This window comes from Octodon degus, unplaced genomic scaffold (assembly GCF_000260255.1).
Source record: "Octodon degus isolate 3935 unplaced genomic scaffold, OctDeg1.0 scaffold00185, whole genome shotgun sequence".
Classification (NCBI taxonomy): domain Eukaryota; kingdom Metazoa; phylum Chordata; class Mammalia; order Rodentia; family Octodontidae; genus Octodon; species Octodon degus.
Window position 1 is genome coordinate 3,955,160 of NW_004524761.1, and position 8,073 is coordinate 3,963,232.

An 8,073-nucleotide genomic window follows, 5' to 3' on the forward strand; every position below is an offset into this window, starting at 1 on the left:
GATCCTCCTGTTTTCAGCCTCCCATGTGCTGAGATTATAGGCATGCACCACCATGCTCAGTCTCAGTTGCAGTCTCAGCGTGCCCTGGGAGCAGGGCTGGAACACATGCCGGGATCAAACCCCAGGCCCCTGCATCTGCTTAAGCAGGCACTTGAACTATCTGGCCAGCTCCAGGCAGGTCTTGAATTTGCAATCATCTTCCTGATTGATTGATTGATTGATTGATTTTTGCGGTACTGGGGATTGAACTCAGGACCCTGCGCTTGCCAGGCAAGTGCTTATTCTACTGAGCTGTCTCCCCGGTGCCTGTCTTCCTACTTTAGCCTCCCTAGTGCTGGGATTATGGGAGTGCACCAGCAGTGTGCACCACCATGCTCGACTGCTCCTCATTTCTGTTTTCATCCAGCCAATGGTATTATTTTTAAAAAACCCAGAGCTTCTCTGATTGCTTTGTATATGTATATATATATCATTATATTATCTTTTTAGGTATCAGTTGCACTTTATTTCTTTAATAGGCCATATTTTAATGGATACACAGTGCTTTTACTTGGCATCAATTATGATTTCATTTAGAAATAATTTAGCTGTATCATATCAGCTGGCATGATTACTGATCTCTCCATTCTTTGGGGGTGACTCTGCCAACAGGGGAGAGGTTCCATTCTATTCCAATTTGTGTCGCTGTATAGGTTCATGTAGCAATGCAGAATGTGGCTCCACCAAATAATATACTATTACCATATTTGTCGTGGAAATCAGGTGTATGTTTCTGGTGGCTCTGCCTTGCTACCATTTGTTGAATGCTTCGAACTAGAAAACGACTTAATGCGTTTTGGCCAATATCTGTGTGCAGATTTTTGGATTTTTGTCTAGGAAACATACAGGGAAGGGGAACATTGTGGAGTTGAAGTTGAAACTGTAGTTACTGCAGCTGCTGGCTTGGTGCAAGTTACTTCCAGATACCCTTGCCCATCATTATATTATTATACAGAGTATTTTCATTGCCCCTGATGTTCTCTGTACTCTGCCTGTTCACCCCTTCTCCATTGCCCTCTGCAACCACTGATCTTTATACTGTCTCTGTAGTTTCTCCTCTTCCAGAATGTCATACAGTTGGGATAGTGAGTTTGTAATTTTTTAGCACTAGCTTCTTTTTACTTAGTAGTACTGATTTGAGATTCCTCCATGAGAAATCTTTTCATAATTTGATTGCTCATTTTTTTAGCACTGAATAATATTCCATTGTCTTTTGTGTAGTACAGTTTGTCCATTTGCCTACTAGGAAATGTATTGATTACTTCCAGGTTTTGACAGTTATGAATATATAAAACCACTATAAATATTTGTGTGCAGAGTTTTGTATAGACATGTTTTCAATTCGTTTGGATAAACAAAGAGCTTGATTGATGGATGGGATGTTTAGTTTTATAAGAACTTGCCAAACTCTTCCACAGTGGCTCTACCATTTTGCATTCTTATCAGCAGTGAGTGAGAATTCTTGTTCAACAGCTTTGCCAGTATTTGGTGTCATCAGTGTTCTGGAATTTGGCCATTATGATAGGTTTGTAATGGTATCACGTTGTTTTAGTTTGCATTTCCTTGATGACATATGATGTAAAACATCATTTCATATACTTATTTTTGTTGTTTGTGTATCTTGTTTTAGTGTCTGTTAAGATAATTGATGCCCCCCTCCCCATCCTATTTTTTTTAATTTGGTTGTTTTGTTGTTGAATTGTAAGTTTTTTGGGTTTTGGGTTTTCATGGTTTTTTTTTTTTTTTGGTGCTGGCTCAGCCCTCCCTGAGGGTGGGCCTGGTGTGGCATATGGTGCTGGGGATCGAACCGTGGTCTCCTGTGACTGCCTACAGGCCTGATCAGGCACTTTAGACCACTGAGTTATCTCCCCGGCCCCTTCTTGATATATTTTGGATAGTTGTCCTTTGTTAGATGTGTCTTTGAGAATACTTCTTCACAGTTTAATGGTTTGTTTTCTCATTGTCTTGCAGTTGACCTTCACAGAACAATAGTTTTAATTTTTTTTCTACCAAAGGAAGCTTTAGTGAAAACCAACTTAGTACCAGCTTGTTTGAAATAAATTTTTAGAGTAAGTGAACAATTAAATTTTTTAAAACATCTTTTGCTGCTCTCTGTCCCTCTCTATTTTTAAAATACGTGTAGGACACCAGCAATATTCTAAACTCCAGAATAGTTATGTCATTAGGTATTGTCTTTGCTTAATAGTTTTAAACTTCAGTGTTGTTATGTAGTATATTAGTTTCTGATGTCCATAGTCCCTATTTTAATTGATTTAAAACCAGGATTTTTAGGGCTGGCCAAATAGCTCAGCAGATTAAAGCACCTGCAAACAGGTGTAGGGGCTGGGGATTCAATCCCTGTGCCTGCTGTGCTGGCCCCATTCCTGGGTGCTGAGACAGCAATTGAGACTGGGTGTGGTGGTGTGTGCCTGTAATCCCCGCTCTTGGGAGGTCATAAACAGGCAGATCACTAGGTGTCTGATCTAGTAGTGAGACCCTGAACATCCTATAGACCCTTCCCTAAAAAATAAACAAACAAAAGACCGGGATTTCTGAAATATTGGTAGTCTTTACAATTATCAAGTATGGTCATAAACTAACTCTTATTCTCTATGTATGTAATATAAAATAACTGTTGCAATATATCAGCATTTTCACAGGAAGACTGTTAAGACTGTCATATGAAATTATATTTATGTAATGATAATGTCATAATTATAGACAAGATATTTCAAATTCTCATGTAACATAAGTTCTGAAGACTAAAAAACCCAAGTATTTCATGTTAATAAATTTTGGTATCTTGAGAATGTCTCACTACATAGTTCAAGCTGGTCTGGAACTCACTATGTAGCCTAGGCTGGCCTTGAACTCCTGGCAATCTTCCTGCTTCAGCGTCCCAAGTGCTAGCAGTGTGCTACTATGCCTGTCATGTTAATAAAATATTAAAAGAATTGTCTTCCCATACATTTGACACTGATTCATAATTACATAAAGAATATGTATCTAGGTGTGGTGACACATTCCTGTAATCCCACCACTTTGGGGGGGCTGAGCCAGAAGGGTAGAAGGTTGAACTCTGCCTGAGCGACTTGGTGATTTGGTGAGACCCTATTTAAAAATAAAAATGACTGGGGTTGTAACTCAGTGGGAATGCTGTAGGCTCAATCCTCAGTATCACAAAGAGAAAAAAGAAAAAGAACGTATTAATCATACACACTGGGTAGTTCATCATTGAAAATAATTGTGGAACTCAACATACTCATTTGATGTAACTGATTTTCTAAGTCATTCTTTCAGTAAAAATAGCCTTTAATAAAACTTATAAATGTTCTTAACTGCACGATAACACTGACACAGCAACTGTCAAGCATATGTTTGCCTGTTTATGTATTATACAAGTAAAAATTTATGAATCTTAATTTATATTTTTGTCTTTGTTATCATGGGGGAGAAGGTCAGTAAGAGAATTCAAAAATGATTATTTCTCATTTGAAAAATTAAGGCATTTGCATCTTATAGTTCTAAAGCAGTATATTCAATTAAGGCGATGGCCACAAAGAAAATTTTATAGATTATAAAGCCTGGTAGGGGCTGGTGAGATGGCTCAGTGGTCTAAAGCACCTGCTTAGCACAAGCTTAGCAAAGCACAGGGACCGCTGTTCAATCCCCCAGCACCACATGCCAGCCAGCCCCGCCCCCTGGTGGGCTGAGCTGGCCACACACACACACACACACACACACACACACACACACAATTAAAATTTTTTAAAAATTAAAAAAAAAAAAAGCCTGGTAACTCATCTTTGGTTTAGAAGCCATTGTACAAATTCTTATACTTCTTTTTCTTATACTTTAATAGATAATGTATTAATTGTGCATTTGAGTAATTATCTGTCAGTATTTTTCATTGCTCTGAAGTTGGTCTGTGAAATGGAAATGGTGGAGTGCAGAATGGTGTGACAGCATTTAATGGCTACCCTATGCACCAGGGAACATAGAGTTTGCTTTTTTTTTTTTTTTTTTTGAGTTTGCTTTTTTTAAATGAAGTTTAGTTTCTGATGTCTTTCATGGATCCTGTTTTTGGTGCTGTGTTTAAAAACAAATAAACAAAAAACATTGCTATACTCAAGGCCATCTAGGTTTTCTTCTAAGAATGTTAGTTTTAAACTTTACAAATGGTCCATTTTGAGTTAATTTTTGTGAAGGGTGTAATTCTGTGTGTAGATTCCATGTTTTTTTTTCATATATGCCTGTCCAGTTTTCCATCACCAATTATTGTAAACACTCTTTGCTCCATTGTACTGTATCTTTGCGTCTTTGTCAAAGATCGGTTAACTATATGTAGGTTTGTCAAAGATCGGTTAACTATATGTAGGCTCTTTATTCTGTTTGGTTGATCTTTTTGTTCTACCAGTATCATATTGTCTTGATTACTATAGTTTTGTAGTTAGTATTCCATGAGGTTGTTTTTACATTGTAACCATTTTTGGTACATATGTAACAGCCTTTTTTTGTTATTGTTGGGACTGAACCTAGCAGCTTGATCATGCTAGGCAGGCATTCTACCACTAAGCTATATCTCCAGCCCTGTAGTAATACTTAGCATCATGTGGTGCCAGTGCTTCAACTTTGTTCCCCTCCTTCAGTATTGTGTTGCATATTATAGGTCTTTTGCCTCATCATGTGAACTTTAAGTCAGTTTTTTAAAAAATTATTTATTTATTTGTTACAGGGTCTTGCTATGCAGCTTGGACTTGTAGTGATCCTCCTGTCTCAGTGCTTAGACTGCTGAGCTATGTCACTAGCCCCAAAATCATTTTTTTTTACACACAAAATAACCTTTCTGGGATTTTAGTTGAGATTGTATTCAGTCTATAGATCAAGTTGGGCAAAACATCTTGACATTGAATCTTCCTGTCTGTGAATATGAAATATCTTATTTAGCTAGTTTTTTTTTATTTTATTCATTTGTTTTATAATTTTAGATCTTGTACATATTTTGTTAGATTTATACCTATTTCATTTTGGGGATACAGGATTAATGGTTGTGTTAGCTTTTTGCCACTGTGGCAAAGTATCTGACATAAACAGTTTAAACAAGGAAAGGTTTCTTTTGGCTCATGATTTCAGAGATAGCTGAATCAATCCCTAATTGCTTGACTCCACTGCTTCTTAGCCCCAAATGAGGCAGAATCATCACTGCAGGAGGGCATGGTAAAGGAAGGCTGTGAACTCTGTGCCAGCCAGGAAGCAGAGGAGGAAAGAGCAAGAGAAGAAGGGACTGGGGACAAAATATGAGCCTCAGGGTCGTGCCTCTATGACCTACTCCCTTCATCTAGGCCAGCGGTGGCAATCCTGTGACATCCATGCCACAGCTGGCTGTTTCTTTTCATTGAAAACTCTGAAAAGTTCATCACTACTGAACTAGGCCTTACCCCCCAGTAACCCATTCAACCTCAGTGGGTGGACTCATCAGTGGATATAACCACTGAGGAGGTTAGTACCCAGAGGCCACACCTCTGAATGTTGCTGCATTGGGAACCAAGCTTTCAGTCTAATGAGCCTTACATCTATTCCTGACTTGCACTAATCATATTAAAAATGCTTAGGAGTTACACATGGCTAGTGTCTACCATATTGGACAGTTGAGTTAGAATAACCTACTTAGACATTATAGTGTTGAGTCATTTTTTGATTTCTTAGAGAAGATTTTTCCAGCCTTCCCTAGAGAAGATCCTTCTAGCCTTTTACCATAGACTAGAGGTCAGTTTGCCAGGGTCTGAGACACTGAAGGGGAAAAGTACTGGATGTCTCAGTATATGATAGAGTTACTTATCTTTTTCATGTAGGATCCTTTCCCCACAACTGTGCTTGGCACCATCCAATCCAGACACTGTTTTAACCTTTTCTCAGAATAAACTTTCAGACTTACACTGGAGGAAGACAGGGTCATTTCTAATGGCATGGTGGGAGGTTTAGAGTATGTCTTCTTCAACAGCTTTTTTCACGTTAGCTTCTTCTTCCTCTGTCCCTCATTTCCTAGGTGTTTGGCATCACTAATTGCTAAACCTTGTTTTATTTTTTTCCTGAGCCTTTTGAGCGTCCTTAAGTGTAATTTGGGCTGGTTATTGTACTTTACTATTTAGAATTTTTCTTTGTCTTTTGGTTAAATAACCAGTCTTTCTAATGCAGTTCCTCTTTTTTGTTCTTCCTGACCTTGTACTCTCTTTGCATCGCTTGTTCCTGACCTTCCTAAAAAAACAAGCAAGGAAGCAAACAGCCCTTTTTTGTAGATTGAATTTTTATTCATGAACCGGATTTTGATGTTTTAAAAAACTTAATGCAGTGTTCAGATTTGTTGTTAAAGGCTTTAGTGGTGGTAGTTAGTGGAAGACTCCATAGGAGAGACAGGAAGTGAGCTATGATAGTAAAGGTTTGGTTTGGGGAAAGACGAGAACAGCAGAGAAGAATGTAAGAGTTGAAGCATTTAGAGGTAGTGCGATGATAAGCAGTGGGATGACTTTATGAAAAGAGTTTGGATGTCTGATGTATAAGGCAGCTTCAGTACCTTCTGTCCTCACAGAGATCAGTATTTTTAGTTGTTTTGCATCTCCTGGTCTAAGAAACTTGTTTTGTGTATTAGAATCCATAAAACTGATAGTACAATTTTTAAAAAATCCCAAACAGAAAGCCATTTATATAAGCAGGATATATAGAATCTATAAGAAACATGTACATAATATTAAACAACCATGAACCCTAAATATACCGTAGCAACAGGTTTCCATTTCAGTAAATGAGTTTGCTGTTGGGGTGTTTTATTAATTCTAAAGCAAGTTTTTGCTAGTACTTTGATTCACTGTTGGTTGTTGCTGCCCTCTGTTGGGCTAGTTCAGAAAATGCATGGATTACTGGTAGTCATTTTCAACTGAGTACTAATACATGGATAATTCTTTTGAAAGATCAAATATAGTATATCTCTAATGATAGCTCTTGATGCAAGGAAAATTGGTATCTACCTTCTAATGAAAATGTGCCTTTATTATCTATGTATAGGATCAAGAGTTGGTGGCATGCAATAGGAGCAATATAGGAAAATCTGGGGAAATGCAGATTTTGGGGCTTTTGAATATGGAGACTTAAGTTTCATGCCCAACTTAGTTTCTGTTATTTGACTTCATGCTTTACTTCACCTGTCTGGATGTCACTTTCTTTGTTGAAACAGTGAAGAAGTGGGAAAGACGTTGAGGACTTCTCTGGGGATTTATATTTGGGGATTAGCATTTTAGGAAAGCTTCCTCATATTGTTGAGTCTGTTCGTAGGCAGTAGGAATGACTGTCTCAGGCTCTGATGTCAGAGAACTTAGTCTTGAAGTGAATGGGTAAGGCAGACAATCAAAAGGCTATTATAATTCAATGTTAGTTTTCTAGACTAACAAGTTATTTATCATTGGGAGAACAATGATACTTTTCTTCTAAAAGAAAAGTACCCATACAGTTACAAGAGGAATTATTCTGTAAGGTCTGTTGGAGTAACCTCCCTCAGCCCACACTGTTATTTCAAGGCAAACTGCAACAGAAGCTTGACCTCTTCCGGACCATGGAAGACAAAGTAAAGATTCACAGTTTATACTGTATTCAACTGAATTGTGATAAGGGGAACATAAATGTAATGATGCAGATTTTTCCTTGCTCATTGCTGGAAAAATAGTTTCATGGAAGAGGCAGAATTAGTTCTTCATTAGTTGACAAAGGTTAGTCAGTAACCATTTATTAAACTTTTCCATGAACATAAAGAAAAAAGAAAAATGATTTAAAATTAAGTAAGACTACTTCCTGGACCTGTTCCTTGAGTCTTAATGTTATTTATTTATTTATTTATTTATTTTTTTGGTGGAACCGGGGATTGAACTCAGGTCCTTGCACTTGCCAGGGAAGCGCTTATTCCACTGAGCCATCTCCCCGGCTCCTTAATGTTATTTATATAAAGAAGATAGTATAAAACATAATAATATCTTTGTGGTACCAGGG

General features: G+C 37.7%; 1 protein-coding gene and 1 pseudogene across 3 annotated transcripts in view; one reads left to right on the forward strand and one right to left on the reverse strand.

Annotated features, from left to right (window-relative positions):
- Nucleotides 1–8,073, forward strand: part of Diaph1 (diaphanous related formin 1) — a 127,011-nt gene that overhangs the window by 26,167 nt on the left and 92,771 nt on the right. The gene's annotated exons all lie outside the window — the stretch shown is intronic.
- On the reverse strand, nucleotides 530–976 carry LOC105743907 (annotated as a pseudogene).